Genomic DNA, 10,903 nt, shown 5'->3' on the forward strand with positions numbered 1-10,903 from the left:
TCAATGCCATATATGGACATTTATTGAGAGATTAATTTGCATAATGTAGTTCCGTCAAGTGGTCATGAGATCGGTGGGCGTAGCAGCTGCAGTGCTTTAGTGTCGTCTTGGATGTCTCTGAATCAACCCGCTTCAAACTTAACTGTAAGTTTTGCCACAGCGATGGTTCAGTTTCGTTTTTGATTTTTGACTTTTTTGTTTCATGGATTATACTAAACATCAGCGTAACCTACATGTATAATGAAGAGGTTTCACTGTTGTATTTTACCTCTCTCACTGACTGACGGTCAACTGTGCATTAGTCTGGAGCAGTATCAGCGACTCAAGACCACTTTTTCTCGGTCTTGGTCTTGTCTCGATCTTGTCTCTGTCTCATCCTATCAGAGTCTTGGTCTCGAATGGGCTGGTCTCAGTCTTGAAAGTGCTGGTCTCGGTCTCGGATGCCAAGGTCGCAGATTTTACCCTCGTGACCCATCGAGACCACAAAATGTACCATCTACGCATGGCTTTATTCATGTGCAAGCTGAATTACATACAAACTTACAGTCTTTATTCTAAACATAAATGACATTGTAAGTACACATTTTCATGCTGAAGAATGAGATTGAAGCTGGAATGAAGACCAGTGTGTTACAGCTTTTCATTTATTATTGACAAACAGGACTTCTTTTTGTGGCCGGGCGATCCAAAGTACCATGGGCCGTGCACAATCTAAAGCAGCCTGCCGGACTGCTGTCCCTACCACGATGCAACAGGAGGCACAGGTACCCACCGCCTCAGCTGCAACAGGTGAGTACATTTAGTACGGTAGCTACAATCCTGGCCAAATCTCGCTGGGCCCCCAACCCCCGGCCCCCTGTCAATGTTGTCTCTCATTGCGCGGTGTGTGCTCCATCAGCTGGAGAGAACAACATTGACCGGGGGAGCAGGGGAGTGGGTGACCGTGGAAGGCTAAGGTTATTTCCATGTGTCCCAGCCATTTTTGCCGGGATTGTAGACTATTTGCATGGGATCGATGAGGGAGGGATGGGCATTAACTCCCCTTCCCCACTCACTCACTTGCCCACACACCCACGTCGCCACAAGATTTGTTTGTAAGTCCTCAGGTTTTAACTTCTTTTTGAATGGTCATATTTTCCCATACATGTAATTATATATCTTCATTAAAAGTCACAGTTTTCCAAGCACGGACAGCAACTAGGGATGGAATCAAATTCATGAATCGTTTTGCAGTGTCCTTTAAAGGCTCATTTAATTCTTCTAATTGTAGATTCTCCACAACGAGCTGGAGCCATCGGAAACATGGGCAAAGTCAGCGGTAGCTACAATCCTATCATTACTGGTTCAAGTGGAGTTAGTATCACTTACAACTTGCAGTCGGATGGAGCAGGTAAATATGATCTTGTTCGTTGGACTAATTGATATCTAAGTAGATTAGATGTCAATGTAATTTTTGTGGGGGGAGGGGGGATATAGATGATATACTACACAAACATGGACACAAAAAATGGATTGCCAGTTCTGCGAGAGAGTCTCCAATTTTTTTCCCAACAATTATAAACCAGTTTGTAATAGGATATATGGTGAGGACATTAGGAGTCTTGTAATGTGTTCTTTATATACCCACACCAAATGGCACCCCGTATTGTGTGTGTCACACTGGGAAGAAAAAAAAGTGGGGGGAAAAATGGAATCAAGTTTTGGAGGCCTCCACATGCAGTTACCAGGTTTTTGTCTGAATTTATTTTAGTGTAAAAAAGTGTAAATACTATTTACCGACATCTGACAACTTTGTGTCGAACAGACGTACAAAAGCCAAAACATTTGTTGGATTATTATTGTGTTTTGTTTTGTACTCTGCCTTACTAACGAACTGTTAATTTGCCGCCATAGAAGAAGACTGTTCATTTGTTTCAGAAACAGTGATAAACTGAAGTGATACATGTACATTCAATATTTGGTTTTGCCCTCCACCGACATATTTCATAAACACTGTATACTAAGTGTTGTCCCGAGTGATAATGAGAAAAAAAATCACTCGCGTGGGACTCGAACCCATGACCTGCTGCTAACTATTACATGTACATGTTGCTTGTTAAATAGGAGTACCTGCACAGAGTCAGAGACCAGACCAAGAACCAGGAGTGGGGGGTCTCCACCAAGAAGTCGGTAACAAGACCAGGGACATTTTGATGAAATGGTACAAGACAACGGGTAGTTACATTCAGTTGAACCCCGAGGTTCCTGACGATCAAAGATGCATTGTTGGCATTTACACTAAATTGCGAGTTAGAGCAAAGGAAGGTACTGCAGAAGAAGTATACTCTGACGAAATTGTATATTCCACAGAGTATGAGAAAATATTGAAAGATTGGCCTGAGACTAAGTTCAATCGTGCTATTTTATTTGGCATTGGTGGTGTCGGGAAGTCAACCATTTTTGACAAGATTGCATATGACTGGGCCGATGAGGCATGTGAAATCCTAAAGAGATTTAAGCTTGTCTTTCGTTTGAAGATGTATCCCCTGTTTCAAGATTCTGATCTTGTTGATTCCATTTTTGATCAACTTCTAGGCACAAAGTCAGGAGTAGCCACAGATGAACTTGATCAATATATTCAGGACAACTCAAATAAGGTCTTGATTCTTTTGGATGGTTTTGATGAAATGAGGACCAAACCACTTGATGCAGCCTCATTCGGTTCTATCTTAAAAGCACTCAGTAGAACAGAATACAGGGATTGTTTCATTATAGTGTCGACTCGCCCCTCTCATCTTGAGACACTGATGTCAAAATCACTTGTAAAAAATCCTTGCACACACATAGAGATTCTGGGGTTTACCAAGGAAGATGTTAATGAATATATTCGGAAATTCTGTTACAAAGATCCTGATAATGGCAGTGCACTGATCCAAAAGATTGCGAAGTCCAACACATTTAGTGATTTTGCAACAAATCCGATGCTTCTCCTTCTCATGTGTTTGTTGTGGAGGGAGAAAAAACAACTCCCCGAAACAACTTCACGCCTCTTCACTGAGGCGGTTGATCACATGTTCAGAAGAAAAAAATATAGCTCCGAAGATGCATCAAAAACAGTGATTGCTATAGGAAAAACTGCACTGAGTGGTTTCGTAAGTGCCGACCAGAATTTCTCATTTCAAAAAGATGAGTTTGGACCAAATGCGCTGGACCTGGCACTGAAAGCGGGCATCCTTACCCAGCAGAGAGTTATCAAAAACCTCAAATGCCACAACAACATACAATTCAGGCACAAGACTATTCAGGAATACTGTGCTGGTAAATACTTGCAAAGTGTACATATGTCAAACCAGGGATTTGCAAAGAGTACTGTGTGCAAAGTTGAACAATTCAGTGAATTTCAAAACAATTTAAAGCAACTTTGTCAGTCATTTGAGTGTGTTGTTTCAAATAATTTCATTTTACGTTTTTGTTCTGGTGACAGTGAAAAGTGCATGTCTGACATTGTAAACTTGCTTGTTCATAAGTTCAATGAGGAATCTAAGTCTGGGGGCAAGTACCGTTCAGCTGTTATACAAGCCATTAGTAGACAGTGTTTTTTTGAAAGTCGATCCAAAAATGTCCCACAGTGTCTCCCAAGTGATTCACTCATCTCATCACGTATCACTGTGCTTAGCAATACTGATTTCCTCAGTTTCATACACCTCCTTCTAATCATCAGTAGGTCAGACAGCCAGACAGCACAACTGGCATGTATTACATGCTTTTATGTTTCTGGCGTGTCTTTGGTCAGTGCTTTAGCCCTTGCCCTGGGTTGCATGGAAAACCTTGAGGATATGAAACTCGTGAGTTGTCCTTTAGTGAAGGGTGATCTTGAAAAAATCCTGACATCACTGAAATGCAACCATGTCTTGACCAGTCTTAAAATAGATGATTGCAAGACATTGGGAGGTAGAGCTGAAGAATGGGCCCCTTATATCAAACACTTGACAAGCCTTGAGAAACTTGAATTAAGGATTTGCAAACTTCAGAGCACAGACATTGAACACATTGCCTCGGCTGTACAAGACATGCCCAAACTGACTGACTTGATGCTTACTGGCAACAAGACATTGGGCGAATCCAATGACTTGTGGGCCAAGGAATTGCCCAAAATGAAGCACTTAAATAAGCTGGACCTGAGGGCTTGCGATTTGACACAGTCAAACATTCCACACATTGCCTCGGCTGTAGGTAACATGCCCAGACTGACTGGCTTGGATCTTGGTGCCAACTGGTCCTTGGGTGGATGTGCTGCAGTGTGGGCCAAGGAATTGCCCAAAATGAAGCACTTAAATGTGCTGGACCTGAGTGGTTGCAATTTGACACAGTCAGACATTCCACACATTGCCTCGGCTGTAGGTAACATGCCCAGACTGACTGGCTTGAATCTTGGTCTCAACAGGTCCTTGGGTGGATGTGCTTCATTGTGGGCCAAGGAATTGCCCAAAATGAAGCACTTAAATAAGCTGAGCCCGTTCTCTTGCAATTTGACACAGTCAGACATTCCACACATTGCCTCGGCTGTAAGTAACATGCCCAGACTGACTGACTTGGATCTTGGTCACAACAAGCCATTGGGTGGATGTGCTGAGTTTTGGGCCAAGGAATTGCCAACAATGACACACTTAAATGTGCTGGGCCTGTACAATTGCGATTTGACAAGGTCAGACATTAAACACATTTCCTCGGCTGTAGGTAACATGCCCAGACTGACTAAGTTGAAACTGCTAGGCAACAAGGCATTGGATGGATGGGATGAGTTACAGTCCTTCTTCCCATCACTTACATTGTAGGGTTATATTTAAATCTGACTTGCCAAGCCCACTCTAGAATTACATTCATTAAGTCATTCATTCATTCATTCATTTATTTTTTCGCAGGAATAAAAAACACGCATACAATTATAAACAGTAAACTCCAATTATGGAAATTAGAATGACCAATGTAAGAGAAAATTGCACCCCTGCAGGATCACTAAAAAAGTTAACTTAAATAACCATCGAGTAATTCTCCAGGCACAATTTGAACACAAACAGAATTGCACTACGAGAACAATGAATACAACCCCCACAGATATCATTCCACTTAGTGGATAGCACTAATTAATATACGAACAAGGAATTGAAGTAAAAGGCCATGTAGTAAAAACAGTAACAGCAAAAACGTATTACCCCCTCCCTGCATGAAGCTTCAATGAGAATAATAAGAGACAACATTAGCATAGATAATACGAATTGCACTTCAAAAAGCATACTTAAACAAGACCCCTTCCAGTAACTATGTAAAAGAAGGAAAAAGAGAATTACAAAAGAAACATTAAAAATACATGAAAGTCATCTTGGCAAGAACGAGAGGCTACTTACAACAAATAATCAAACTTGTTGTACATGTACATTTCCCTACTAGGCATAAAAATGATAACATTCTCAATAAAAGAAAATGAAATGTTAAAAAACTTTATAAACTTAGAGGGTCTAATGTTTCAATCCTAAGGCCAAAAAAAAAAGTCTCCGGTTTCTGGTATGCGCACGCGTCGCCGTAGCCATGCGCGTCGGCAAAATGAAAAAGTTTTTTGAAAAGATGATGTCTCAAAACTGCCAAACTCACTGGTTTGACTGGAATCCTGCTGCTCATCAGCCGACATTTGAAGCCCCCCCCCCAAAAAAAAAAATGGTAAAAAAAAAAAAAAGCCGCGTGGCCGCACCGCTTATTGGGCAAGCTCCATACCAGAAACCGGAGACTTTTTTTTTTTGGCCTAAGCAGGACCATTCTCAAAGGCAAAACATTGTAATACATTCTCATATTAGATCATCAGTAGGGTCACACTGCATGTAAGACAATTAGCTGTTCACCATTGGAAAAAAAATACTATAAAATCAGGGACCTGTGCGAATTCCAAAAACAGATAATTAAAAATGTGTTATTCCAGGATGCCTGCTTGCAATTTAAACATAAACATCATAACACATTCTGGATTCAGATGGTCAGTAGGGTCACATGACACCGTAGTTTGTCATCAAAGTCAAACTGACACTCTTAAAGTCCTGGTTAAGATATAACCCTGCATCCGGGTCAGATTGGACCTGACCCCTTCTGGGTCAAAATAATTTTTTTTGGTCAAATGGCCAGAAAGGTGACTCAAGAGAAGTGTGATTTTGACCCGGAAAAATGTCAGGTCAAATTTGAGCCGGATTTGGGTCGAATCTGACCCGTGACTTTATAGAGTGTCTATGATTTGCTGATTGGGTCAATGAGAATGGACAAGGAACTGTAGATTCGTGCTAAGAATGGACGGGGCGAATCTTGCCCAAATCTACAGTTCCAAGTCTATTCTCTGACTTAAACTATTTCTTAAAACAACAGCAGTTTATGCAAATAAGATCCCTGGTTGACCACAATCTCCATGTTTGTGAATAAGTGTAGATTCCACATCTGGAAACTCTTTATAAAGTGGCAAACAGAATTACTGTAGACTTCAGATCTGTACATGTGTGCATGAAAACATCACTAATTTGAAAACCCAGTGGATATATGGTATTTGTTGATTTCTGAGGCTGTATGGGTGGTTTGGTCCATTTCCAAGTTGAGACTTGTTGGCCTGACAACAGTTGTATATATATCACCTTAAAACAATGAGAAGTTTTGTGATTAATTCAACCTTAGATGGTAAATACATGTACATTTTGTAAATAAAATTATATTTTTGGAGACTTGTTAGCCAAGTGGCTTTATTGTACTTAACAGGCAGGCGACTTTTCCTCAGATCCCCTGATTTCCTCGTTTTTTTTATCACGAATGCCATTACAAATTGCAAAACACTGCGCAAAGTCTTGTGTGGTTTGGAATGTTCTCGTTTTTTTTCTTCTTCTAAATTCCCAGTTGCATGCGTGACTTAAGTAATATGGTTAAAACAATTAAGTATTACCAGGAGTAGATTTGGGATTATTTCATCCACCAATTAATGACATTTTTGGTAAATATTTGTTTTGAAAAGAATGTTTATTTTATATTTTATTTATATTTTGTATAAACTTTGGTGCAGAGGTTGGTGGGAAGATCAGTTTTAAAAACTGCAAAAGATGGAATAACTGATTTGACCCAGTATTGAAAGGGGGGGGGGGGTACCTAAGCAATTGTTTTTGGGATTGTATTCCTTGAAAATTTAAAACTACTAAATGAAATACGAAGACAAAGGATTGTTTTGTTTTTTCAAGTAAACCACAAAAGACAACTCACAAGGGGCATTAGAATTGTTTTCATATATATTTCAAGCCAAATAATATAATGACATATTTGGATGTTAATAGAGTGTGATATGTCAATTCTCTGTCAATTTCACAAAGTTTTTATATATATATTTTTTTTCATGTATATCTGTAATCATACATTAATTGACCCATTATTCTTTTAAACATAATACAAAAATTCTCATTTGTTGGCAAGTAGGGCCAAGTCCAAGAAAAGTCCCATATGTAATGTACCATCTTTACCTCAAAGACTAACACAAATTGTTGTGGGTACAGTATTCTCCTTTTGGATGCCCAACAATAGAATATAAAATAACACTGATCTAATTGCTTTTTAGACGGTTAAATTTTCTGGGACATAATTATAACGTGTGTGAAATCTTGATGGAGTTGATATGTGGATTGCATTCAGGTTTCATATTAAAATACATGATGTTAGTATCTCACAATTGTTTCTGGTGTTATAATTATTGTTGGCTCAATCACAGTTTGTTCTTTGCATCTTGCCTTAAGAGATGAGTATGTGAGGAAGAGTGTATGGTGTGTTTACTTTCCATTTCCTCAGAATTGAATGGTTGAAACCCACCATCATCCATGTCTTCGTTGACTGATATTCAATCAAACACAGGAGAGGGGCATGCCCCCATAAAAAGTTCGCGCGCCCACAATCACCCCCCTCCCCCATAAAAATTTTGCATCCGTAGGCGGAAAGCACAGCCATTTGAGTTACCATGATTAGCTGGATATTACATGAAGTCACTTTTTTTTCTGGTGATTTCTTGCTTGTTTTTCACCAAAACGCCCTCAAGGAGCTGTTAATTGTAACGTCCCTCGTGTAATGTAGCCATGGTATTCGTTTTGAACGCCCCCATGGGAAGATGGTGTCCACCCCCCCCCCCCCCCCCCACCCTCCACTTTTTGATTTTACGAAAGGCGGGTGTCTGGTGAAAAAAGCCTGAGTACCTTTCAGCATGGATGAAATTTTTGGGCGCCCCTCCATTGTAACCTCAAGCCCAACCCCCCACACGCCCCCCCCCCCCCTCCCCCAGGATGAGACCCTGCAGTTACGCCGCTGAACAGAATCCATACTAAATGGAATCCTTAATCATTCCCATTTATGTGAAAGGAATAACAAAATGAGATGGAAATAGTTTCAGAAAACTATATTCATGTCAAAATATTTGTAATACTATCAGCTCTGCAATAATCAGAAACATACCGCAAGGATTGACTCAATAAATAACTGTGCCCTCATGTGTAAGGTATATGACACACACGGGTGTGTAATTAGCCTGATTCAATGACCCCTGGACAAAATAGATTTTCTTGAATTACTCTGTATCTCCCGAAGCAAGAAAGCAAAATTGATGAGGTAAATGATTTTATACATGTACTTGTCTTTAAGTTGACGAAAAAAAGTTCCTTTTTACAAGGTACCCATCTTTTTGACTCGCCTAGTACAACTTACGTTGAACTGGGGCCCTGAAGTACACTTTTACTCAGCGGCATTAAGTTATGAGAAATGTCCTTCCTATTGTTAGGAATATTAGGACCGAGTTTGTGGGGACTTCCTGCTGTCCCCATAATAACTATCGCTCAACAGGTGTGTGGTCCCCAATGAACAATACTGTGCAGGATTGTTCAGTCCTTCCTCCATGGTTCAGTGTGGTCTTGATGTACAGATTGGGAACTGTGATACAATAGTACTTCATTTTTATTACAACTTCATAAGGTACCGTTACAGGCTTGCGCAGATCCATTTGGGGGCTTTGAGGGTCAAGAAATCCCCCCCCCCCCCCCGCTCACAATTTTTTTTTACAAAATTGACAATTATACTACTAATATTTACCCATATGCCTGCCTGTCCGCAACACTCGACACAGGCAAGCCAGCGGGGGTAAGGGGGTAATTGTACACCGTGCGATATATGGTGGTGTACCCTAACGTGGCGCACTTCGAAGCATACCCAAATTTCCTCGTGTAGTGTTGCCAAACCTCTTTGTTGACAAACCTCAAATTCATGCAGTGAAATACTGGTACTTTTACCTTATTAATGCTTGCTGTTTAACCTCTGTGAACAATTTCGGTTTCATAAAATTTAAGCCGAAATTAAAAAACGGTGGCGTCCGGAAATTGGGCACAATTTGGCGGAGTGTTCCCTAACGTGGCGCACTTAAATAAATCTCGGAAAATTCCAAATTAACACTTAAGAATTTCTGAAAACTTGATAAATTCTGATAAATCATTATTATCCCTACTTACATACCCAGCCAGATGTTTGTCACAAAATTATTTTCTAATTTTTCGGGGCATTTTCAAAGGGTACACTTTGCACTTGAAAATAAAATCGGAAAATCACGCCAAAATAAGTTTTTCTTTTAACTTTGTAGCGGGTAAATAAATTCGCGATTTATGAACGGGAGTGTTTATAACTTGATGCAATTTCACTTTCTGTGAAATTTCAGTTAAAACTTTTGCTCTAGCTAGGCGCTACAGGCGAAAAATCAAAGTGCGCCACGTTAGGGGCCGCGCCACGTTAGGGTACATCAACAATAGTGTGCCTGATCGTCAGATTTGAACAGTGACGGATTTGAACAGCGCCCCCATTGGAAGAATGGTACCAGGCCCCAGGAGTGTCCTGAAAAAAAAAACACCTGACAACATTCCAGCACTGATTTGCTGATTAAACAAAAAGCTGACGGGCCTGAACCCCCCCCCCCCCCCCCCCCCCCCCCGCAAAAATTCCTGAATCCACCCCTGATAGGTCTGTATTTTTATGCCCTGTCGGTGAACGATGGTACCTACAATTCAACCTTGGTAAAACGGTACGCCAGAAGGGAAATTCTGTACAACTTTTGAGCAATTGAATCGAATAGAGATATATTCCTCCATGGTTAACAATATTTTATTATTATTTTTTATAGATTTTTTTCTTTCCATTGTTATTCAGTACAGGCTTGAACTGTGCTTTCCAGTGAACCAAAATGCTCCCCAGCTGCAAAACAGGGCTTCTCATCTTAACCTCACCGATAAACCAACTCATCAAACGAATCAGTCCGATACTGTGCCATGCCGCCAGCTGCATATTGAAAACACTCTACGTACAGCTGCCTCCCGGCCTTGACCACGAACTGGAACCGTACAAACAGAGACTGATTCCCGTTACGCAAGATGTCTGCGCAACCATCATTGTAATCTATGCAATTAGTCAGCACAGCTACAAGGGCAAGATGTCAGAGCACTCGTAACCAATATTAGTAACTGGTCTGGCACCTTGCCTACCACTAGAATTCTCAAAGGAGAAGTCGGTCTGGTAAAACTGACTGCTCCACTACAAACAATCTCCAAGCGTTACTCAAGTCGTGGTTTGTAGTGCCAACAAATCATGTTGTGGAAATAATACCAGAGTCTGTCTGGACAAATGTGGACAGCTCTCCACCAGTTGATGCTGATCACTGATGGGATTGAAGTAGAATCTCGCCAGTTAAGAGCTACGGAAGCGTGGTTCTACTGGGAACGTTCGATCGCATCCACGCTGGACATAAATCCTGCTGAGTGAGTCGGCGATGAGAGCAGAAGAGAAGATTACAGTTGGTGTGACAGACATATCCATGCTGCAACGTAAGAACCACTGA

The 10,903-nt window shown here is 40.8% G+C and overlaps 1 pseudogene; it reads left to right on the forward strand.

The window, feature by feature from the left end:
- The first annotated feature begins 746 nt into the window (after positions 1–746).
- LOC119719750 lies at positions 747–10,903 on the forward strand (annotated as a pseudogene).

The sequence above is a fragment of the Patiria miniata genome, unplaced genomic scaffold (assembly GCF_015706575.1).
Source record: "Patiria miniata isolate m_02_andy unplaced genomic scaffold, ASM1570657v1 HiC_scaffold_8, whole genome shotgun sequence".
Classification (NCBI taxonomy): Eukaryota; Metazoa; Echinodermata; class Asteroidea; order Valvatida; family Asterinidae; genus Patiria; species Patiria miniata.